Here is a 26,686-nt window from a genome sequence, read left to right on the forward strand (position 1 = left end):
AATATATAAAAACACTTTTTCTAAAGACGGGGGTTCAAACCCACCTGGCACAATCTCTTGCCTCTTCCGTACACTCGCAACTTCCCTTCAATCTCGCCTCGCTCTGTCTCTTTTCTACACATTCTCTCTATATGCTTCCTCCCTGCTTCCTATTTGGCCTCTCTTTGAACACTAACAACTTTTTCTGACAGTCCATTTATGGGGAGGTAGATTGATGCATGTGAGGTGTATGTGTATTTCCAGAAATGCACACTATAAAGAGCAAATGCAAACATACACTTATGCGCAGACACAGAGGACCATCTCACATTCAGCCAGATATCCATCAGGGAGCTGTTTGTAAGAACTCTGCCCTGGATGTGGTCACTGAGGTAAGCTCTTGAGCTGTCATTTTCTTCTTGGGGCTAAATAGATTTTCCAGTTTGGGGCTGAAAGAAAAACAACCTGCCCAGATTGACAAAAGTAATAAACTGACAGCTTAACTCTGAATTAACCTGATAGGTCTGTAGGGCTTTCATAATCTTCTCCTGGAGACCAAAATGCTGATTTATTTAAAAATCCATGAATATTATAATGGAAATGTATGTATCTGAATAAGTGAACTACATGCTGGGATTTTGATGAGGCAAATAGGCTTTCAAAGTGTGACTACTACTTCTAGGTTTACAGAATATGAGAATGATACTGATCCTGTACACAAATACATAAACATCCAATTTTTAGCATGTTGAAACTTTATAGCATGTTGATGTTAAAGGGAAAAACTTATGTTTGGCTATTCATTGACTCTGCAGCAGTGAGTGTGTGTCATTTCACTGTAAATCAGTTTAGAAGTGAAACTGTCAACTTGCATCAAGCGGATACGTGACGGCCTCTGAATCTTGAAGAGGTGTGTTCAGTTCAATTTTATTTTTTAAAGCACGTTTAAAAACAACCGTAGTTGACCAAAGTGCTTAACAAGCTCCAAAAAGCAAAGAGATAATAAACACAAACAAAGTACAATATACAATACAAAATAACTAACAGTAGAAAAAGAATAAGGTCAAGATGTCAAAGCTCAACCTGAATTGAAAGCCAATGAATAATAGTGGGTCTTAAGCATGGCCTTGAACGTTTCAACAGTCCGAGCTGTTCTTACATGAATAGGTAAACCATTCCAGAGGTTTGGAGCAGCCACTGAAAAGGCTTGGTCACCTTTGGTTTTTAACCTGGATCTGGGCACATCGAGGAGCATCTGATTGGACGACCTCAGTGCTTTGACAGGTGTATGGACATGTAAGAGCTCCGATAAATAAGAAGGCAACAACCCATTTAAGATCTTAAAGACAATTAATACAATTTTAAATTCAATCCTGAAACAAACTGGAAGCCAGTGGAGAGTGGCCAAAACCGGTTTAATGTGGTCGCGCCTTTTGGTCCCGATTAAAAGTTGAGCTGCTGCGTTCTGGACTAACTGTAAGCGACGAAGGGATGACTGATCCAATCCAACATACAATGAGTTACAGTAGTCTAAGCGGGACGTAATAAATGCATGTATGACTCTTTCAAACTCTTTGCGTAGCAGGTAAGGCTTAACCTTAGCCAAGAGTCTCAGCTGGAAGAAGCTGGTTTTAACAACAGAACTAATCTATCAAATTTAAAAGCACTGTCAAAAATCACTCCCAGATTTTTGGTGAAATTACGAATTTGGGAGCCTAAAGTACCAAGAGCATCTACATAGGCACTAAAATGTTCAGCATGACCAAACAACAATTTCAGTGTTATTATCATTAAGACAGAATTCTGATCCAACCATATTTTGAGATCACTCAAGCAGTTCAACAAAGGCTAGATAGTGTCCTTCTCATTGTTTTTTACAGGCAAATAGATTTGTATATCATCTGCAAAACAATGAAAAGAAATGTTATGTTTTTTTAAAATGGACCCTAAGGGCAGCATGTACAGAGAAAAGAGAATGGGTCCCAAAATGGAACCTTGGGGAAAGAAAGAGAGAAGAGGGGCAGCAGATGAAGAGCAGTTACCAAGGTGGACGGCAAAACTCCTATCTGTCAAGTAAGATTCAAACCATTTTAAGGCTATACCCGTAATGCCAACACTTTGTTTGAGTCGGGATAAAAGGATGGAGTGGTTGACAGTGTCAAAGGCAGCAGTCAAATCTAAGAGCACTAAAACAGCGGAGTTTCCTGAGAAAACCAGACTGGAACTTTTCATAAATACTAAAATCATCTAAAAATTATTTAAGTTGATTAAAAACAACATTCTTCAAGACTTTAGATAAAAAGGGAAGTTTAGAAATAGGTCTAAAATTTGACAAAACTAACTGATCCAGATTTTTCTTTTTTAAAAGTGGTTGCACAACAGCATGTTTAAAAGCAACTGGAACACACCCTGAGCTGAGAGATGAGTTAACCAAGGATAAAACACTGGACCCAACAGTGTTAAAAACATCTCTGAGTAAGCGGGCAGGGATACTGTCCAGCAGGCAATTAGCCGGACGAAGCTGCTTAACTATGTCAGAGAGAAGGTGGAGTGAAACTGGCTCAATATGCTGGAAGACAGCTTGGCATAAAGGAGGAACAGAGGGGAAAACGGGATGAAAAGCTCAGGCCAGCAATTTTATCTATGAAGTGTTTCAGGAAGTTTTCACACAACAATGTGGATGGCACAGCACAGTCAGTTTCACAAGGGTTAATAAGAGAGTTAAACACTTTAAAAAGAAACTGAGGCCTCTGGGTGTTATTAGCGACCAGGTGAGACAAAAAATGTGTTTTAGCAGATTTAACTGCTCCCTGGTATTTAAGTAATAAGCCTTTTAAAATTTGAAATTAAACTTGGAGTCCTTTTTCCACTTTCTCTCAGCTTTTTTTTTAGTGCGTTTTCCCTCAGTGGGGCAACAGAGTCCAGTGTCTCAGTACAAGTGGAGTCAAAGGTGTGTGTGTGTGTGTGTGTGTGTGTGTGTGTGTGTGTGTGTGTGTGTGTGTGTGGCTTTATTGACCATTCTACACTGCAGCCTAATGCAGAGATGTACTCGTGTACTGTATTGGTCGCATCCCCCACCCTTGTGCGCTCGCACACACCCAAGTGTCAAGTTGTACGAACAGACACAATCACATAGATATTCCTCCTGCAACGTGAGCTCTCGTCACGCCTCCCTGACTTTCTCTCATTGTCTGAAGCCGAGATGAATACACAGTCAAAGACACACACACAAAAAAACGCACACAGTCGCACAAATTATACCACCCGCACGAACATGTATTTCTTTAGGTTAGAGGACAATTTGTTCAGCATCTGTGAAATTAGACATGGGTTTACAATGTAGCCTTTTCAATACTGATCACTGTCGTGTGTGTGTGTGTGTGTGTGGGGTTCTGAGAGTTAGAGAAGAGTTAAAGAAAACTGTTTATTTTGTGAGCAGGCAGCGAGCAGCAATTGTTTAACTTAATTCAGGGTTTGCACATGAGACCATATTAATGTACTGTATATTTATGGACCTATGACATGGAGTTTTTGCTTCATGCATATAGCCAAAATGTTTCTTCCTGCAAGGATCTGTTAGCCAAGACTGAATTGCTCTCCAACCTTTTTTTCTGTCAATGAGCCATCTATTTACAAACCAAACAGTCCAGGGGTCTCATTTATAAAACTGTGCGTAGGATCCTTACTATAAGTGTACGTGCGCCCAAAAGCCCAAATTGGCGTACGCTGAAAAAAAGTCAGATTTATAAAACCGTGCGTACGCACACCTGTAAGCAATGTTCCCTTTATAAATCACAGATTGACTACAAGTGTGCGTACGTGGATCAACCTCTTATCCCGCCCTGTACACGCCCATTTTTAACCATAAATAGTCAATGTAAAGCACCTCGTGAATGCTGATCAGTATGTTAATGACCCTGGCAGTTGTTCTTCGTTACACCGAAACATGCCGAATCATGACGACTGGTGGAGAAAACAAACAAACAAAGAAAAACTCTCAGACGCTCGGGAATTGCTGCCAATTGAATTATAATTTCGGCCTGTTGTCGCACAGCGTATGAAAACCGGATCTATAGACTACCTTTATTCATAAAATCTTCCAAATCACCAGGCATTACGGTACTCGGGGACAGCTTCGCTATACCAGACGTATATAATAAGATTTAACAGAACTATATATTGTATCCAAACAAGCCTTAGTGATGAAGTTGAAGATTATATATAATATTTATTTAAAAAAACGCTTAGCTGTCAGCCATTTCCCTCTGGAAACAGCCGGTTTCACCCAGAGTGGCGAGGACCTGTATTTGGACCGGGATGGCAAGGTTCCGGCACGTTGCCCTCTCTACTGGACCCAATTCAGTACATAGAGCCAAGAGCGCAGCTATATTACTATTACAGCTACATTAGGGAATTTAAATCGGCATATGAGCCAGTCATCGTCATGGTCCCTGAAGTCTCTTTTTCTCCTGATTCTTCCATTGCTGTCCTGTCCATCATGCAGCATTACGCACGGGTTCACCGCAGTATTTATGTTTAGTCTACAACAATTTGTGATTGTTAACACCTTGCTAAAATCACAGCAACAACTGGTATCCCCCACCCCGAGATACAATTTGAAATCGAAGTGTAATAGGTAAACACACTTTTCTTCATGCAGGGTTTGTTATAAACAGTATTACATTTTAGACCGATAACAAGGACATAGCGTAACGATTGCGCGAGAGCTTAACGGCTGCATTTCCAGACTTTGACATTTGATGATATATGCACAGTTTTAAAGACAGATATTTAGTTATTTACACTGTGTTGTGCAGTTATCTAATGCTAGGGTATTTTATGCTATCCTGTATTCCATGCAGTCGGGTCATCTCCTACTCCTGCGCTCCGTAGCGGACAATGTGACGGCGAGACAGCGCCGATTAAATATTAAGAATGAGTTTTTATTAAAGATTTGAGTTTGAGGTGTTTATGGAACAATTATCACTCAGTACAAGCGCAAATAACACTGCTGGATTTAATCTTCATATGGTGTGAAGAAATGTGCGTGAGGCATTATTTTTTAATACTTAAACATATTAAGGGTAGCCTAACCCTTATTCCCACATGTACTTCCTGCAGTCGGACTTCAGTTCACCACCTCACCATCTGCGTCGCCAATTCCTATTTTGTCTCCAAAATGTGCGTACGCATGGGTCAGAGTTTGCGTGGAGGACCGCACATTCTCCCGTCAAGTTTGTTTTTTATAAATCACAACCTTTGCGTGGGAAGTGGCGTACGCACGTTTTCAGCCTGTAAAAATATATGGTAATGACAGAGTTAAACATTGGAATTCATTAGAAATGTATGTGTTGTGTCAATCATGTGCGTGTCCCTCAGGCATGCCCTGACCTATTTTGCTTCCATGTAAATGTCGTTTGTTTCTCCAAGTAAATATTGAATTTTGTTTTGGTCGGTGTGTCAGGTTCTTGGCGTTTGAGTTGTATGCAGTAAGGTTTCTGTCTTTAAACAGCCTCCAGTGTAGCAGTGTGTCCGTCAGAGGTTTCTGGTTATACTGTACTATCTGTAGCCAGGTCATGGCATTAATGTGCACTGTGCATACCTGCAAACTAGTCACTTTTCGGCGAAAATTGCCGTTTTGAATGGGAAAATGTCATCCACGTGAATCATGTAGATCTGAAGAGTTTTTATTTTGGGGGGGTCCGAGACCCGGTGCTAATACGGCCTTAACATCTGTTATCTACCGGACCGAATTGCAACGCGGATTTCGGTGCCTTATTTAGGTGCCACTGAAATGCCTGCGCTTCTCTCTGATGCTCCGAAACAGACGTTAGAGGCAACCTAAACATCACTGCATATCACGCTAGTTAACACTACACTTGGCAGCAGGTAACGTTAGCCTACCGTTAGCCATAGAGATGGTCCGGTATCGGCTCCGATACTGCCTAAAACGCTGGTATCTGTATCGGGAAGTACTGGAGTTTATGCACCGATCCGATACCACGTAATAAAGCCCTAAAGAAAATCTACGTTAAAGTAATTTATTTATGTTCTTTTTCCGTTATAACTGACTGTCAAACTGGATAATAAAAGAAAGTTCTATGGCATTCATTGTTTGTGTTTGTTCATGTTTTACAAAGAGTTTAACCTGAGCCAGACAGACAACAAAGATAGAAATCATATCATATCCATACAGGGATAGTAGTATACAGCTGTTAAAACATAATAAAATATAGGACACATTGGTATCGGATCGGTACTTGGTATCGGCCGATACGCAAGTTCAGGTATCGGAATCTGTATCGGGAAGCAAAAAATGGTATCGGGCCATCTCTAGTTAGCTAGCAGCTGGAGTAAACACGGTAAAATGCTGACAGTTTAACGGTGTAAAAGTGTGTCTGTATTTCACTGTAGAGGAACGTATGACAATGTGCAGCTGCTGATGTCGGAAAAACAACACAGATGTTGCGTTCACTTGTAACTCGCCTTGCCAGGCTCGTGCTGCATTCAAAGTTATTGTAAAATACCCTTTTCCCATCTAGTGGTTGTTTTTGTCGTTCAACAGGAATTTACGGGTGAAATAAGTTATTGTTATAAGTTGTTATTACATTTTTAATTGACCCTGTGGCCTTAGCAATAAACAAGCCATTCTTTAATGTCACAGACTGTCGTTTTGTGCTCCTTTTTTTTCGGGCACAGTTTTAGCACCGGAAAAATGTTGTTTTCCCTTTTTATTTTCAGCCCTTCCGAGTTTGCAGGTATGACTGTGATAATAATTGGAACCAAATTATTTTCTCGAAAAACCAGAAAGAAATGTCACTCACCTCTTCTAAAATTAGTGTTGATTATCTTTACCCAAAATTGTTATAATAAAGCAATCAATTTTACTCCCAAATCAATCTCAGCTAGAACCTTTGTTTTCTCTTCACCCGGCTATGGGTGGCTCTCATTTTATCAACATGTGATTTTGTGAAATATGGTAAATACAAACATTGTCATGTGATCTTTCCTGACTTATGATGTTGAGAACTGTAGTGTCAAATTTAGCTTAGTGGGCAATAAAAAATATACTGGAATAATTAAGGAAAAGAACATGACACCTAAACCATGATCGAAATATTACAGTAATTTGACACCATCGACGGAACACCTGCCAGTGGCAATTTAACGTCCATCTTACCGCTTCAGTCTGCTCTTCGAAAATGGCGTTTCTGCTGCTGGCCACCTAGGATGCTGATGCCCAAATGGTTTATTTCACATTTGGAAGCCTGTGCCTCTATACCTGCTTCCTTTTTTCTCTGTTTTCTTTTCTGCCCCCTTCTTTACTTTTTTGATATTTTCTTGTTAATCTTACTGCTGCGTGCTACTTTTGCAGAAAGTTAAGATGCTCTTTGGGCAGAGCATCTACACCGAAGACTAACTTGCAGTTTAGGCCTATGTAAACTTGAATGGGGATAACATGATTCAATTTTGCAGTTCTTCGACACTTTCCAAATGTCATTGGACTGATTTGCTCAAATTCTGAGTGAAACCGGTAATTTCATGGTGGGTTGCATTATCCACACGCAACAGGCTTTGACCTGACGTATGCTTTGACCTGGATATAGGATGGGCATGAAACACCACGATAGCCTGTTTGTGTGTGTTGTGATTGATTGATTGATTGATTGATTGATTGATTGATTCCCTGTCTGGGAGCTAAAAGAGTGGTGAATTATTAAAGCTTGCTGAAGCGTCACTCATAGAACCAGCATACTACTGAGACCCCACCACACAAACACAGAGAGGCTAGTCCAATGTAATGCCCACAGGGTACCATACTCTCAATCGCTACACATGAAGAATGTTGACTGCTCATGCTGAGAAAAGCTGGTGGATTTCACTGTTTGCAACTGCAGATGGACTGTTGTAGCCTTTCAAACATCAAACTATAGGCTACCATTACTACAGCTCACTACAGCAGGATACAATATCATTCAACTTGGCTCAAACATTTGCAGCTTATTGTCTGAACCCAACTTAAGAGTCGGACAATATTACTGCTTTTCATTCTCTAACCAAATATTCATTCTGACATTTCTGCTTTATTAGATAAACAATGGATGGAAAATAAGATGAAAGACTACTTACAGAATTGCAACCTAGCTCTTTAATAAGCGACACACCAGTGTTGGCTGTTATTAATTTCAATGTGAAATGATGCAGTGCACAGGGGTTTATAGAAAGTTATTCTAGGAGATTCAACAGACATAAACAATTCACTGTTCAATAATCGGTATTCAACAAAGCAATAACAAATCTAATCTCCATCTTACTAAAAATTACATCCACCAGGTAAAGCCTCTCTGTCCATTTCAGTGACTTTCTACAAAGATCTGCCGGACTTGCTCTTTATAGCTGTGTGCATAGTGAGATTCTTCCTAGTGTGGCTTATAATCGATAAAAGATGATTTGTTTTTCATCTGTAATTTTCTCACATGATTTGAGTCATTCCTCTCTGCAGTCATAGTTGCTTAACATTGCTGTGCTCTCAGAATAACACCGCCTGGCCCTTGAGCAGGGTCCAAAATTAGCACGATTTGAGTAGCCAAATGCTGTAGAATATGCAAGGGGCTGGTAGATTTGCTTCACTCACCAGCCAAAACACAATGGTCTGGTCTGGACCAGACCATTGTGGTTGGTAAAATTTAAACATTGACTATCTATTTGGCTAGTGGACAAAAAAGTTAATTCTGGACCCTGCCCTCGAGAGTATGAAGTAGGGCTGGACGATTAATCGACAATGTATTGACACCGCAATTCTGAAGCTTTTATAGACGTATTTTTCCCATGATGATTTCGATAATTTATTTCTGTTGATGGGCATACTTTCTCCTTAAAAACATTACCACTCGCCAGTTACTCAGGCTAATTAATGAGCTAGTAAGTAGCGATTTTTGGCAGCCAGCCTTCCAAAAGAAAGCACATTGAAATTAAATGTTTGCCGATAATTAACCGTTGACCGACAAGCAGGTAACAGAGTCTCAGTTCACCCGTCCAGGAGGCTTTGACACTTTCCGCACTCCGTGTCCGCAGACAGCTGTAGGCTTGTACCAGTGTTGATGTTTTGTGCATTGTCAGACACATGCAGCCCCTTTCCTGAAACCGCTTGCGGGACTGACACAAGTCCGCAGCGGCCTGTGGCGTGTATGTCCGAGCCTGTCTCCAGCGCCTCCACCTGCAGGTTGTCAGCTGTGTGTCTGCCTGCTATACTCTCGGATGGCCGATTTAAATCGCCGCTCCTCATCAGTATAGTTTCATGTGTCACGTAGCTCTCCACAAGCAGAAAAAAAGAGGAGCTTAAAACACAACTTGCTGGTTCAAAGTTAGGACTAATAAGTTCATTAGCAGTTAAGAAATAGATTGTATAGCTTATTTACATTTTAATCATGCAAAAGACGTTTTCTTAAAACTTTATAAAAAAAAATAAAAAAATGCAGTATTTTTATCGAGGTAAAATGTGCAATTAATCGTGATTTGGATTTTAGGTCCTATCGTGCAACCCTAGTATGAAGGCATATTTTATGACAGGATTCAGATTTTTAGCAAATCCCAACACTAAAGTAATCGGTGCTGATTTTGAATTGTATGTATAAATGTATGTTGTCATGGAAAGTGTATATATCGTCAATTTGTGATCAACTAATTGATTGACAATGTTTTAGTAAAGGGAGATTAAAGCCATAGTTTACTGTGCCCAGTGGTTTAATTAAGCTGCTAAAGTGGAGCACAGAGTGTAGGCCTTGAGCAGAAACATGAAGTCATTTGTGCCACCTAGATGAGCTGATGATCAGGCGATTCCTCTAAGTGCCATCTGCACATCCATTCACATAATGGAGTGGTCTATTCAAACTCCCAGCTCCATACATCTGCTATTTGCCTGCCATGTTGGCCACTGCTGCATTGCAGGCTGAAAGTGCCCAACCTTCACCCATAATTGTATTTAATTTAAGCACATTCAGTGACTATTCATTATCATTTAAATATGTGACAACCTGAGCCTTTTAAACACACACACACACACACACACACACACACACACACACACACATACATATATATATATATATATATATACATACATACATACATACACACACACACACACACACACACACACACACACACACACACACACACACACACACACACACAGAGAGAGTACAGGCCAAAAGTTTGGACACACCTTCTCATTCAATGCGTTTCCTTTATTTTCATGACTATTTACATTGTAGATTCTCACTGAAGGCATCAAAACTATGAATGAAAACATATGGAATTATGTACTTAACAAAAAAGTGTGAAATAACTGAAAACGTCTTATATTTTAGATTCCTCAAAGTAGCCACTCTTTGCTTTTTTGATAGCGCTGCAAACCCTTGGTGTTCTCTCAATGAGCTTCATGAGGTAGTCACCTGAAATGGTTTTCACTTCACAGGTGTGCCTTGTCAGGCTTAATTAGTGGATTTTTTCCCTTATTAATGGGGTTGGGACCATCAGTTGTGTTGTGCAGAAGTCAGGTTGATACACAGCCGACAGCCCTATTCGACAGCTGTTAGAATTCATATTATGGCAAGAACCAATCAGCTAAGTAAAGAGAAACGAGTGGCCATCATTACTTTAACAAAGAAGGTCAGTCAGTCCGGAAAATTGCGAAAACTTTGTGTCCCCAAGTGCAGTCGCAAAAACCATCAAGCGCTACAACGAAACTGGCTCACATGAAGACCGCCCCAGGAAAGGAAGACCAAAAGTCACCTCAGCTGCTGAGGATAAGTTCATCCGAGTCACCAGCCTCAGAAATCGCAAGTTAACAGCAGCTCAGATTAGAGACCAGATGAATGCCACACAGAGTTCTAGCAGCAGACACATCTCTAGAACAACTGTCAAGAGGAGACTGCGCGAATCAGGCCTTCATGGTCAAGTAGCTGCTAGGAAACCACTGCTAAGGAGAGGCAACAAGCAGAGATTTGTTTGGACCAAGAAACACAAGGAATGGACATTAGACCAGTGGAAATCTGTGCTTTGCTCTGATGAGTCCAAATTTGAGATCTTTGGTTCCAACCGCCGTGTCTTTGTGCGACACAGAAAAGGTGAACGGATGGATTCTACATGCCTGGTTCCCTGGTTGAGTTCAGTTGGACCATCATTTATTTTTCAATAGGACAACCCCAAACACGCCTCCAGGCTGTGTAAGGGCTATTTGACCAAGAAGGAGAGTGATGGAGTGCTGCGCCAGATGACCTGGCCTCCACAGTCACCAGACCTGAACCCAATCGAGATGGTTTGGGGTGAGCTGGACCGCAGAGTGAAGGCAAAATGGCCAACAAGTGCTAAGCATCTCTGGGAACTCCTTCAAGACTGTTGGAAAACCATTTCAGGTGACTACCTCTTGAAGCTCATCAAGAGAATGCCAAGAGTGTGCAAAGCAGTAATCAGAGCAAAGTGTGGCTACTTTGAAGAAACTAGAATATAAGACATGTTTTCAGTTATTTCACACTTTTTTTGTTAAGTACATAATTCCATGTGTTCATTCATTGTGTGTGTGTGTGTGTGTGTGTGTGTGTGTATATATATATATGTATGTATGTATGTGTGGTTGTGTGTGTGTGTATATATATATATATATATATATATATATATATATATATATATATATATATATATATACAGGGCTTGACATTAACTTTTTGAGGCACTTGTCCTTCGGACAAGTACATTTACGTTTCACTTGTCCATGAACAAAAGTCACTTTTCCGGGTAAAGATTCATCATTTTATAAAAAATGTTTGTGTTTTGCTAATGCAGAATTTGAAGAAACCATTGAAAGCATCCAAACCCTATCAACATTAATACAATTCAGTTTAAACAGTAGAAACAAATGTGTCCCAACAATAGATTTCCACCAACAAGAAAAAAGGATCTCCAGACTCATAATACAAAGTAATATGTTGCACGCGTGTGCAGAAGTTAATATATTGAGATTCTAAGTGAATATTTTAAAGTTTCTCATTACTTTCAGATTCCTAGTCAATATTCTAAGTTACTATGTCAATATATTGAGATATTTTGAGATATTGAGTCAATATATTGAGATTGTAAGTCAATATTTTGAATGTTCTCATTGCTTTGAGATTCTTAGTCAATATTCTGAGTTACTAAGTCAATATATTGAGATACTGAACCAATATGTTGAGTTACTAAGTCAATATATTACGATACTAAGCCAATATATTGAGATTACGTCAATATTTTATAGTTTCTCATTACTTTGATATTCTTTGTTTATATTCTGAGATACTGAGTCAATATATTGAGATACTAATTCAATATTTTGACCAGAGGTAGTGGTGACTTGAACTTATACTATATCTAAAATAATTTTGTAGACATAACAATGGATTTTGCCACTAAATGTTGGTGTCAACGTGTTTTTTTTTCTTTCTACAATTTCACTTACCAAGGGACCTCCTTTAAAAAAGTGTAGCTACTTTACAGTTGATTATTACCTGATATTTAATCCGCTACAAACAAGTAGCGGAGCAGCTAGTAACGTTACGAGGCGAGAGAGCCAGCCGTCAAGAGTCAAATTAACTTCATGCTTCATCCGCACAAAGCACACTTCTATCGCCACGAGTGACAGCTTTATTCGGCTCGTTTTCTGTGAACGATGTGGGACGGGGTAACGTTAAAGCGTAGTTAGCATGCTAACGTTAGCTAACTAACACCGGCTGCCTGGCTTGTTGGTTCCGCGGTGCTTTCATGCTGTACCTTACAGAGAAAGGAGCTGAACAGTGGTTGGTCTAACGTCAGCGGTCCGCTCTCCCGCTGCTGCTGGGTCTAACGTTAGTTAATGTATTTGTTTCAAATCGGTAAAGTAAAATCTGTAACATAAACGGAATGAGTGACACATAATAACGTATATAATGCTTCATCCACACAAAGCACATTGCTATCGCCACGGAGTGACTTCTGTTTTCAGCTTGTTTTCTGTGAACAATGTGGCGAGGAGGTAACGTTAAGGTGGAGTTAGCAAGCTAACACCGGCGTCGGCGGTGCTTTCATGCTGCTTTGCTTTCGGAGAATGCGCTGAACAGCGGGCTGGGTCTAACGTTAGCGGCCCACGACCCCGCCGTCCGGGATTGTGGGGTAAAATATGTATTTGTTTCAATTCTGTAACATTGACGAAATGAGTGGCACATAACGTGAACTAACATGGCATTTTGTTTTGTTTGAGTTTTAACTTGTCCAGTGGGGCAAGTAAATTTCTCTTCCACTTGTCCTACAAAAAATCCACTTGTCCCGGACAAGCGGACAAGCCTTAATGTCGAGCCCTGTATATATATATATATATATATATAAAACAAATGCGTTCAATTATTTTCTAATGCTATTTGATCGAGGTCTAGTATATAGTAATTATCAGTCCTTCAAGCCGCCAGGTCTGCCACAGTTTCTTTCTGCATTAGCCAGTTGCCATCATTTTCTAGTCTAGGGAGAATGCAACTAATCTATTCTTGCAAGCCAGTGGCAAGTTGCAGCATTATTTGCTGTGTGTGGCAGCCTCCATTGATGGCTGCTAGTCAAGCTGGCATTCATTATCAAGCAGGTAATAACACAGAGCACTGGGTCTAACACAACTAGCAGTGGAGTCATTAATATAAACAGGACCCTAAACTCAATTTACTTGAAAGCCTCTTTGGAGATGGGGGTTCAGTGAAGTGTGTGTGTGTGTGTGTGTGGTGTGTGTGTGTGTGTGTGTGTGTGTGTGTGTGTGTGTGTGTGTGTGTGTGTGTGTGTGTGTGTGTTTTGTGTGTGTGTGTGTGTGTGTGTGTGTGTGTTAATCATTCCTCTCCCGCAGCCTACCACACCAATACACAAACTGTTCAGTTCTGAGTGTGTGCGTGTGCATTACAAAGCACCAATTAGATAGCTGATCAGTGGTGTATATTTAAGTAGTCACTCATCTCTTTTTCCCTCCCCACCCCCACTCATATCTCTTCCATTAATGAGTCCAATTAGCGCATGCAAATATTTACTTCTAACTAGCATTTGTGATTTATCACACTGTTCACACTTTAAAACAAACAGTCTAAGTCATTTTGTGTATACTGTGTGTGTGTGTGCGCAAATGTGTACGTGGGTTTTCTCTCTTTATTCATGAAGGCCTGTCAGCTCATTAGGCCCTCCTGTAGAGTAAGATCATCAGCAAAGTGAAGAGAGGAATCAAAAGACAGTGTTAAGAGGAGGAGAAGGAACATCCCAATATTCTTCACTGCAATATCCGGCTATGCAGACACGCATACACCCCCATGTATCAGTCATTGATTTGGGTTTGCGACTGTAATGGGTACCACTCCACCATCATCAGATTAATAACACCCAGACGTCGCAGAAGGCACTGGGAGGAGGAAGGAGGGAAGGGAAACGGAGAGATGCTCTTTTAGAGAGTTATTGCTGAGAGGTACTTAAATGTGCTGCACATACAGTACAGGCCAAAAGTTTGGACACACCTTCTCATTCAATGCGTTTTCTTTATTTTCATGACTATTTACATTGTAGATTCTCACTGAAGGCATCAAAACTATGAATGAACACATATGGAATTATGTACTTAACCAAAAAGTGTGAAATAACTGAAAACATGTCTTATATTTTAGATTCCTCAAAGTAGCCACCCTTTGCTTTTTTGATAGCGCTGCAAACCCTTGGTGTTCTCTCAATGAGCTTCATGAGGTAGTCACCTGAAATGGTTTTCACTTCACAGGTGTGCCTTGTCAGGCTTAATTAGTGGATTTTTTGCCCTTATTAATGGGGTTGGGACCATCAGTTGTGTTGTGCAGAAGTCAGGTTGATACACAGCCGACAGCCCTATTGGACAACTGTTAGAATTCATATTATGGCAAGAACCAATCAGCTAAGTAAAGAGAAACGAGTGGCCATCATTACATTAACAAATGAAGGTCAGTCAGTCCGGAAAATTGCGAAAACTTTTGCAGTCGCAAAAACCATCAAGCGGTACAACGAAGAGGACCGCCCCAGGAAAGGAAGACCAAGAGTCAACTCTGCTGCTGAGGATAAGTTCATCCGAGTCACCAGCCTCAGAAATCGCATGTTAACAGCAGCTCAGATGAGTGACCAGATGAATGCCACACAGAGTTCTAGCAGCAGACACATCTCTAGAACAACTGTCAAGAGGAGACTGCGCGAATCAGGCCTTCATGGTCAAGTAGTTGCTAGGAAACCACTGCTACGGAGAGGCAACAAGCAGAAGAGATTTATTTGGGCCAAGAAACACAAGGAATGGACATTAGATTAGTGGAAATCTGTGCTTTGGTCTGAGGAGTCCAAATTTGAGATCTTTGGTTCCAACCGCCGTGTCTTTGTGCGACGCAGAAAAGGTGAACGGATGGATTCTACATGCCTGGTTCCCACTGTGAAGCATGGAGGAGGAGGTGTGATGGTGTGGGGGTGCTTTGCTGGTGACACTGTTGGGGATTTATTCAAAATTGAAGGCATACAGAACTAGCATGGCTACCACAGCAACCTGCAGCGACATGCTATCCCATGCGGTTTGCGTTTAGTTGGACCATCATATATTTTTCAACAGGACAATGACCCCAAACACGCCTCCAGGCTGTGTAAGGGCTATTTGACCAAGAAGGAGAGTGATGGAGTGCTGCGCCAGATGACCTGGCCTCCAAAGTCACCAGACCTGAACCCAATTGAGATGGTTTGGGGTGAGCTGGACCGCAGAGTGAAGGCAAAATGGGGCCAAGAAGTGCTGAGCATCTCTGGGAACTCATTCAAGACTCATTCAAGAATGTTGGAAAACCATTTCAGGTGACTACCTCTTGAAACTCATCAAGAGAATGCCAAAAGTGTGTAAAGCAGTAATCAGAGCAAAGGGTGGCTACTTTGAAGAAACTAGAATATAATGTTTTGACATGTTTTCAGTTATTTCACACTTTTTTGTTAAGTACATAATTCCACATGTGTTCATTCATAGTTTTGATGCCTTCAGTGAGAATCTACAATGTAAATAGTCATGAAAATAAAGAAAACATTGAATTGAATGAGAAGGTGTGTCCAAACTTTTGGCCTGTACTGTAGCATTTTAAAATATCAGTATATCATTGGCAAATGTGTTTATACCTTGGTAGAATTGACATAAATAAATGGTATTATAAATGCTTGTGTTCTTCAAAATAAGACATTTCCCTTAAAGTGATGGTTCGGAGTAATTTCACCCTAGGGTCCTTTGCACCATGACCTCGAGCCAAACACGCCTCCAGAAGCTTTTTTCACCTGGGTCGAACATTGGACGAGTTAGCGTAGCGTAGCGTTATCAGCTGAATAGCTTAGCGCAGGGGCTAATGGATCCGAAGTGTCTCTTAACATTACCCCACTAATAATGCCCGAAATGATACCAAACGTCTACAAATAGTACAAATAGGTTATGTACTCATAAAACGATGGATTGTAAAGTTTGTAAGTACACCAGAAGTGTATGTAAATAACACTTGCCTGCTGGCTTCTCGTCGCTGCTCTCCAATGTTCGACCCAGGTGAAAAAAGCTTCTGGGGGGGTATTTGGCTCGAGGTCATGGTGCAAAGGACCCTAGGGTGAATTACTCCGAACCATCACTTTAAATATTTACTTCTGTGCTGCCCCCATTTGTGCCTCAATTATGTCCATTTCCTGCTACTCTTTGCCTTGACTTTCCCATGACTTGATGCCATGCAATATAAAATGCAGTGTAGAGGCTGCAGGTCATCAAGACTTGGATTTGTTAACATTGTCCCTGAATGAATGTGCTGGGTTCTCCTTTATAAAACTGTGCGTAGGATTCTTACTAAAAGTGTACGTACGCCCAAAAGACAAAAAAAAAATTCTGTAAGCAATGTTTCCTTTATAAATCACAGATTACCCACAAGTGTGTATGTCAATCAGCCTCTTATCCTGCCCTGTACACGCCCATTTTTAACCATAAATGGTAAATGCAAAGCACCTCATGAATGCTGATCAGTATGTTAATGACCTTGGCATGCAATTGTTCTTTTGTTACGCCAACGAACTGGGAAAAACCAAAAAACTTCTGAGACGCTCTGAAATAGCTGCAAATTGAATTATAATTTTGGCCTGTTCTCGCACAGTGTAGGGAAACCTTTTCTATAAACTACCTATATTAATAATACCGTCCAAAACGGCAGGCATTACGGCACTCTGGGACGGCTTCGATATACCAGACCTATATGATAAGATTTAACGGAACTATATTTTATATCTAGACAAGCCTTAGTGATAAAGTTGAAGATTTTATATTAGGGCTGTCAGCATTAACGCGTTAATTGCGTTGCGATTAAGGGCCGAGCATAACGCGTTAATTTTTTTTAATCGCATGCCACCATTTATTAATTTATTTTCACTTCACTCGGCTTCACGTCGTGCCTAACAGGCTACTATTTTGACCCTTTGCCGCACCTTTACTTATCATCAAGCTGCCATACTTCCTCCTAACACATCCTACTGCTGCATGCTGCAGCATTGTTGGAGATATGCAGCAGCAACACAATTCTGAATGGCGCTTTTTATTTTCCAGAACTCCTGGACGGCTCGTAGACAAGTCGAAAGCCATAGGCACATTGTGGAAAGCCGAATTAAAATATCACCGAAGCACGTCAAGCTTGAGCTACCACCTATGAGCTAAGCATAGGACAGTTAACGTGACTCAGGTTGATGCTAGTGGGCTCAGGCAAAGCACTGTTTTGGAGAGTGCTACTGGCCGACCTGTTATTGAAACCAAAGTGCAAACGCTGTCTCATCAACCGGTGATCACTGGACGTCAGTAAGTAATACAAATTTTTAAAAGAGGTAGCTTCGTGGTGCATTCACAGTAAATGTAAAATACCATTTTCCCATCTGGTGGTTGTTTTTGTCAGCAGCAATTTACTGGTGAAATAAGTTATTGTTATAGTTATTACATTATTATTATTATTATTATTATTATTATTAAATCTTTAATTTTGACCATGGCCTTAACCATAAACAAGTTCCTGACGGTCTTTTTTTTTTTTTTTTTCTCATTTTTTCTTTTGTTTACAGTAAATAAATAATAAACTAATACAAATCTTAAAATCAAGTTCATAAAGTAACTTTCCTTGCATTCATTTGATTCCCAATCAAGATACACTTGTAAGAATTGCTTTCCATTGTTAATATGTACTTAAACAGTTCTGAAATGCAAAATAATAGAATTTTAATCATGTGATAAACATGGGATTAATCGCGATTAACTATAGAAATTCAGCGATTAATCGCGATTTAAAAAAATGTAATCGTTTGACAGCCCTTTTTTTTTTTTTTTATATATATAATATTTATATAAAACACATTTCTGTTTGCCATTTCCCTCTTTAAACAGCCGGTTGCCCCCAGAGTGGCGTGGACCTGTATTTGGACCGGGATGGCACGGTTCTGGTGCGTTGCCCTCTCTACTGGACCACACTTTTCTTCATGCAGGTTTTGTCATGAACCGTATTAAAGTTCAGACTGATAACGAGGACATTAAGTGTAACAATTGTGCGAGAGCTTAACGGCTGTATTTCCAGACTTTGACATTTGAGGATATGTGCACAGTTTTAAAAACAGATATTTTGTTATTTACGCTTTTTTGCAGTTATCTAATGGTAGAGTATTTGATGCTATCCTGTATTCCATGGAGTCGGGCCATCTCCTCCTCCTGCGCTTCATAGCGGACAATGTGACGGCGAGACACCGCCGATTTAAATATTAAGAACGGATTTTTATCTAAGATTTGAGTTGGATTTTACAAGGTGTTTATGGAACAGTTATCACTCAGTTCAAGCGCAAATAACTGCTTCATGATAACGTGGATGATATGGAGTGAAAAAACCTGCATGAGACATCAGTACTTAAATATTACGAGTAATCGTTATTCCCGCATTAACTTTCTGCAGTCTGACATCAGTTCACCACCTCACCATCTGGGTCGCCAATTCCCATTGTCTCCAAAATGTGGGTCAGTTGGGTCAGAGTTTCCCCCGTCAAATTAGTTTTTTATAAATCACAACCTTTGCGTGGCGTACACACGTTTTGTGTGTACGCCACGTTTATAAATGAGACCACAGGTGACTTGTTCCTTTTTAATATGGTGCATGTATATATTAGACTTAAGTACAAAATATATACAGTATATCCATATGCTATATTCAAACTACAATGTGTTTTGTAAACATACAACACATTATATACTTGCTTGCGTAAAGGCGAAGCACTGCTACTTCTGCTACTTGGGCGGAGTGATATGCTTGCAGCACCTGAGAAGAAATGCTTTGCTTTTTTGAGACTATAGTTCATATAGTAGTCTATAAATGTTTTTGCCATAGGGAAATTATTTGGGAACATCTTGGGAGAAGAGAAAAATCTTGATTAACACACTCCTGACACCATTCTGCAGGTCACCAAAGAGGGAATATATGGACGTTCGATGGAGCCCAAATCAAACACTCATATATTCAAGAGTGTGTACCAATTACTTTTTATGATTCTCTGACCTGTAGGTGGGTGTGATGGACAGGAATTGGTTTCTCATGTCTTCGCATAAATGTGATTGTACAATATATGTGCGTTTGCCAATATGTATATGTGTGTGTGCTCTAATCGGATGGCTGCAGCATGATCATCTATGTTTTATTCATCTGGTAGTCACCAGCTAATGGAAAGAGGAAGTGCTTGGGTCCACATGCATATGTGTTTGTGTGTGTGTGTGTGTGTGTGTGTGTGTGTGTGTGTGTGTGTCTGTGTGTGTCTTAGTCAGGTTGCATGGGGTGCTTACTGCTACAGCTGTCAGCTGTCTGTGGAAGATCAGTAGGTGACACATAGCAGCAGAGAAGTGTAAGAAAAAGGAAAACCAAGCGGTGGGAAGTTGGACTGTAATGTATATGGATTTAGTTTATTAGTGTTATTAGTGTTAGTGTATTTGTATAATTCCAGACATACAATAGTCTTTTATTATACTGCACATCAAGGCTGATGACAGGTGAGAGAGTGAGCGAGAGCTTAAAAAATGGTTCTCATTTCTATGGAATTAAATCAATAAAGTCCTTTTATACTGAACTGTTGCTGTCCCATGCATTCATGATTTAGAACCATTTCCAGAAGCATTGCAGGAAGGCAGAGAAGCTATAGTATTTGGAATACCCTGTTTTGTATATGCGGTTTCAAATTGATTTGCACAGATGCAAAGTGTGTTATGTAAACTATATTTCAGGCAGTGTGTTTGATCTGTTCAGTACAAAAATTCTCAATGTAAAGAGATTTTTTATTGTCAAGGAATATATTTTTATTGGTTTAGTAAAAGTAATGCATGGTTATTACTGGAATAGTTGTGTTTTATATGATGTAATAGCATGTGGCTAGGAGTCCATTGGGATCGGGAAATCCATTTGCCACTCTTCTGCCGACTCTGCTAGCCTGGGCTAGCTAGCCAGCTGGCCGGTCAAGTTTTTAAATGCAACACCATTCCTGTGGCCACTTGACTAGGAGTCGCTCTTCAGAAAGGTTTTGCGTCATCAACCGGCCCACTTGCTCGCTGTGAATTCTGACACTTTGGGCTTAATTGTGATAACATGGACTTTGTACTAGGGAGCTGGACGGGTAGAGACCATTTAATGTCCACTTTCTCAAATACAGCTTCCCTGGGTTGTCTAGATAATTTCACGTTTGCCTTGCATTTGTGAAAGGGGCTATGTATACTACTACTACTACTACTAAAATGTCATTCTTAAGAGGGCTTGAGTTTCACAATTTATAATCCATATCTGCAGTTTATTTTGGTTCCAGATGCCCTGCGATTCTTCTCCAGAAGTTAAATGGCAGAATGGTCCCTCCATTAGAGGATACCCCTGTTAAAGTGCTAAAAAGACAAAGTAAGGTGTGAATAAACACTATAAAGCATTCATATGATAAAGATTAATAAAGTATGACTTACAACTTAAAATAAACGAAGATTGGCTCGTTAGAAAGTAGTACAGAAAGTGTTTTTTATTTTTTTCACCCACTGACTACTCATTTGTTGATTGGCTTTTTTCCTTGAGGTTCCCCGGGATCACAACAGGACTCACAAATGGATATTATTCTGAACATTTAGTCTTAAGAGGTGAATTTGCATAAATGCATTCATTTGCATAATTTTGACGATAATATGGGAAAACAGAAATGTATCGGTATTACTCATATAAAAGTTGTATTTTATCAAGGCTATCCCCCTACATATTTTATTTTCTCTGTATAATGCTTAACCAAACAGCTTCTAAAATCTTCCTGTGTGTTCGAGTGTATGCTGTGTGAGCCTCCAGAGATGGCCAGCAACATTTACCCTTTGATCTCCAAAGCTGTGCTTGCTGAGTGCTTACTTCTCAAATACAAACCAGAGGGAGATATATTTTTCAATTATTTCTTAGCTTCAGTATTCCAATACTGCACGCCCCCCCCTTTCCCCTTCCCCTTCTCTGTCGCTCAGCAACCATCTGTAATTAATGAGCTTTTACAGTTCGATCTGATCTGCCTCAGTATTGGACACGTCTGAGAAGCCGAATGGAATATACACACAGGCCTGCCTCTCTATGCCCACCATTACCTGGAAATATAATTACTGGAGGATAAATACACACACACACTCGCACACTCTTAAACATTCTAAAAAACACACACACACACACACACACACACACACACACACACACACTTAAACACTCTACAACAGACTGAGTAAGCACAGGTTAATACCAATATTTTTCCTCTTCTCTGCACTAATTAGAAATGTTCTGACGAGAGTAATTTGTTTGGAAGTTGAATGCATTGTGCACTTGTTGTTATTCAGAGACTCAGAAAGTTGGATAATTAAATCTATTTAATGATACGCTGTAGGGAGCGTATGTGTGTATGCTAATGACATGCTCTGATGCTCTTAATGAGCATGCGACAGTGGCAGGGAGATGGAACAGCATTCTACATTGTTGAGCCAGTCAATACTTAAACGTGATCTATCTCCTCTGTGCCAAATGACAGTTAACACACCCTCTTATCAATCTGCCCCAATGACCACACTCGACCGCTGTCAATAGACTGGCTCCTTGCAACATCTTCATCACCAGGAAGTAGACGGAAACTGTATCCATGACAAAACTAATTTCCTAGATAAAATGCTGTTGTGGTCTGCAGTAAAGAATGATGCAGGTGTGTGTTCCTTCATAGATTTGACACAGTGAACATGTAAGGGCATATGCACATCCTATACAGGCACTCATTCAGTGTGGAGTGAAGCAGCTCAGTCAGGTTTATTGCTGTGGCCATAACAACAGCCATTACTAGAAATAGAGATGCCTTAGTTTTATTTTTTAGGGATGATGCACTGAATGTCCTTGTTCAGATGAGAGAGAGGAGAGCGAGAGATGAGGAATGGAGGGGGGGGGGAGAGGGCTGGAAGAAAGTTTATAAAAGACTGAGTGGAGGCTTTCTTTCATATCCTTTTAGCGGTTTGTTCTACAAGCCGGCAGAGCTCAAGGCGGACCCTTTATGAGTTTGTCATTTTCTTCTCTGTGCCGCCTTGAACAAGAGCTTTATCCACAGCTGGTGTTACATATGGAGTCGCTATGTTGGAGCAATGCAACAACAGAAGACAAGTGAAGTTTTGCTATTCAACACAACAATCTCAACATTAACAACGCATTACTCACCAGGCTATATGTTAATGATTTATCCAACTCTTTTCCAATCTAACCCTGTCTGATACGGTTACTCATTTCCCAGGTTGCTCTTTTTCTCCCAATGGGTAATGCTCCCCTTGACTTTCCCTCCCACTGTTTGTGTTCATCTCTTCCCTCTCCTCTGTGAGGGTGTCTGTATGTGTAGTCTGTCTGAGGCTAATCTTTGTGTTAGGGAGGGCTCAATAAGCCTGTCTTTGTCAGGGCATTAGGTTTGGAGAGGATGAATACATTAAATGATAAATGGTGGCGGCATGTGGATTTGGATTCATCTGAATGCCACCACCCCTCTTCCATTTCTGCCTCCCCTGCTGTCATAAGTGTGCATTTATGTGGTCTGAATGCCACTTTGTATTTTAAAGGGTCGGTTCACCCAATTACTAAAAACATTTTATCATCTATTGTGTGGTATCTAATCATGCAGATAGTTTCAGTTTGATGTCCAGAGGTTTTTTTCTAAGGTCTTCTTTTCATAGTTTTTCGTTTGGTAAAAAGTGGTTGTACAGGATGAGGACCATTATTTGTTAAATTTGTGTCAATGTCATTTTTTTTAGTGCTTGGAGCAGTGCAAACCACATTTCATTCACCTCAATTTTATTAAAGTTGAGGCAGAGACGAATATTTTAAACGCTGAGCAATTAAAATGAAAAATTCCTTTTTTATCGAAAAAATACACACCATAGTACAGGTGTGGACAAATATATGGTTTCCATTTCAACCAAAACCTCCACTCACTGATAAAGGTAGAGCTGGGTACTGAATTCAATACTTTTTAGGCACAGACTGAATGGCCTCCTTAGTATCGGAAAATGCCTCGTAATTTAATACCAAATTTCAATACTTAAGGGGCAAATCTTATCAGCGTCGGTGAGCCAATAAGCATACAGAATGCAACTACCAAGGTCTAATAACGCAGCTGATTGGCTGTCTAACGGTACACGTTGTAGAGACACGCAGGAAAAACTCTACGTTGCGCACAGAGATGGGCTCATGTAGCTGATTGTAGATGTTGAGCTGAAAAATAGAGATTTGTGCCATAATGTTGTGATTTTATTTTTGTTAAAATGGATTTTTATAAAATTGGTATCGAAAAAAGTATCATTCAGGAACTGGTATCAAAGTCATGGTATTGGTACCGGTATCAAAAATGTTTGATACCCAGCCCCAAGTAAAGGGGAAGAACACATCGGTAAAATCACTCGCAGATGTGACTTCTTTAAGTAAAAACCTGCAGACTTTTAACTTTTCAACTTTATTTTTGCCCCCAAAGGTAAATTGCCTTTCAACCAAGTGAAATGTAGAATACATACACAATTCCAAATAACATTGTTTGGTGGCATGGTTGCCTCAGTGGGTAGAACAGGCGCACATATACCGCGAGGTTTATACCTCGATGCAGAGGTCCAGGGTTCGAGTCCAACCTGTGATGATTTCCTGCATGTCTTCCTCCTCTATCGCTCTCTCCCCTTTCTCACCTAGCTGTCCTATCAATTAACCCTTGTGTTGTCCTTGGGTCAAATTTGTCCCGTTTTAAATGTTAAATTTTATAGCATTTGAAAAAAATGTTTTAATGGTTTCAAAACGGTCTCCTGACTAAACTTTGACAGATAAGCTAGTCTGTGATTCACTCAACATGCCCTGATCTTTACTATTAGTCAAAATAATTCATAATTTCTGCTTTTTTTTTTTCTCAACTCAAAAATTTGATATAATGGCATATAAATTAGGTTTATTGACCATGAATAAAAAAAAAGTGTTAGGAACATCAGGAAAAGCACCAAAAACGTTGCACGAAAAAAATTCATTTCAAAAAAACATTTTCGAGCGCCCGGATAGCTCAGTTGGTAGAGCGGGCGCCCATATATAGAGGTTTACTCCTCGACGCAGGTTCAACTCCGACCTGCGGCCTTTTGCTGCATGTCATTCCCCCCTCTCTCTCCCCGCTTTCATGTCTTAAGCTGCCTGTCAATAAAGGCCTAAAAATGCATGTTCAATTTTGATCCCCAAGGACAACAAGTTGGTGGCCGACGGGAAGACAACACAAGGGTTAAAGGCGGAAAAAGCCCCAAACTAACTTAAAAATAAATAAGATGGTTTGTTGGTGGTTGCATGTTGATATTTTGAAAATGTTTTTTACCTTTTGACGCACAAAAACGCACCTTGATTTGTGAGACGAGAGGATGTAGCCATCATCTCAGCTGCAACGCTCTTCAGCGTTGTTGAACGTACATCACCGAGCTTAAGAGAAACACGAGAGCTGAGAATGAGCTTGATGTGTACTTTAGTTGAGGGAGGGAGGAAAAGAGGATTCTGCTATTAGGTGGAATGTGGTAACTGAGAGTGGAGAGGAGGGGGAAGAGGCAGAGTGAGAGCAAGAGAGAGGCAGGCGGGGAGGGGGGGCTAGGCTGCTGACTCTGAGCTTTGCCGCGGTGAGCTCTGAGCTAGCGACTCTCTGAGCTCTCTGGCTGTGTGTGTGTGTGTCAGTAGGCTGCTGTGGTGCCACGTTAGCCACCCTCCACCACCTCCACAGCTCCGTCAGCCAGCACCTCCGGTGTGCCTCGGCAGCAGTTAGGCTCTCCAGTCTCTGAGTGTCTCAGTCGGCAGCTGAGGATTTCCTGCCCCTGCAAGGATTCTCTCTCTTTCTTGCCAAAGCGGAGGGAGAAAGAGAGGGACAGAGAGTAAGACGGGAGGGGGAAGCGCGACAGCGGGCCAGCAGTGACCTTCGTGGTGTGGTGGCGAAGCAGAGGAGGAACCGGGAACGTGCATAGGATCCATCAGGTGTGTGTCAGCACTTAAAGGGATGAGTAAGAGAGAGTTTAAGATTCTGCTGTGGGCTTCAATTTGTACTTAGAGGCTATGCATGGTATAGTAGGAAGTATGTTTTATATATGGGGTACAGAACTGTCAGAGGGAGATTTCTTGACACTTAAATGTACTTAAAGGTCCTTTCATACTATAATGCAGCGCTAGTGTTAACAAAATAGTGCAAAGCTGAGGAAAAACGGTTGTAAGAGAAGATAAGCATTAAAAGAGAGATATGGTTCTGTGACAGGTTGTAGATGGATACACCCTCACAGACGCCAGATATAGAGATGCTGAAGCGAGAGAGGACTATATAAATGGAGAATAACAGAGATGGATGGAGCAGGGGTGAGGGAGATGTATGTTGTGCCTGCTAGAGCTCAGCAAAGATGACGGCAAGTTTGTGTGTGTGTTTTCTTACTGGCTTGGACTTGGAAAAACGCCTGCATCGGAGTATCCATCATTGTGGGCTGGGCTCTGCCTCAAGGCTGCAGGCTAGAGCACTCACTGGGAGCATCTTTGTGTGTCTCTTTTTTTAATATGTAATTTGTCCTTCTGGGGAAATATATCGTAGTATTAGTACATTATGCTATTTTACCGGAACTGATGTGCTGGAATCACTATAAAATGAGCATTTCTGTTTGAGAGAACTGGCCCTCAGCATGTGGTTGTGTGATGAACTGTACATCTACGTATGTCTGTATGTATTACAGGATCTAACACCTGAGGCCCTGCTTCACTACAGTACTGCCAATTGGAGAAAAAAAAACACAAAACATTTTGCTGCAAGTTTTGGGAAGTTGAATCAAATCAGCAGGAGGCTGTAGCGAGTAGGGTAACTATACTTGAGCCAGAAGGCCTGGGTTAAGTCCTGCAAGACGGTTATCATTGGCCCTGCTGAAGTGGCCTTGAGCCAGTAACACTCACCATCTAGAAGTGGTACTGCTTGGGGCTAAACCTTGCTGCTGTCACATTTGTGCCAATTTTTGTGTGTCTTGCTTAAGGGTACATTGACAGGATGAACACTGTTCAGTAGATGTTGGAAAATCTCTTTTCAAGGCCACTTCAAGTTTAGCTCATTT

General features: G+C 40.7%; 1 protein-coding gene across 3 annotated transcripts in view; it reads left to right on the top strand.

The window, feature by feature from the left end:
* The window catches only part of dab1a (DAB adaptor protein 1a), a 331,663-nt gene that overhangs the window by 45,885 nt on the left and 259,092 nt on the right, over nt 1–26,686 (top strand). For 2 of the 3 annotated variants that reach the window (XM_039811473.1, XM_039811472.1), the window contains exon 1: nt 25,234–25,580. The exons of the other annotated variant lie outside the window; for it this stretch is intronic. The gene's annotated coding sequence lies outside the window, so the exon portion shown is untranslated. Of the gene's footprint in view, nt 1–25,233; nt 25,581–26,686 lie in introns of those variants that run through there. 3 annotated transcript variants of the gene reach the window in all.

The sequence above is a fragment of the Perca fluviatilis genome, chromosome 9 (genome assembly GCF_010015445.1).
Source record: "Perca fluviatilis chromosome 9, GENO_Pfluv_1.0, whole genome shotgun sequence".
NCBI lineage: Eukaryota > Metazoa > Chordata > Actinopteri > Perciformes > Percidae > Perca > Perca fluviatilis.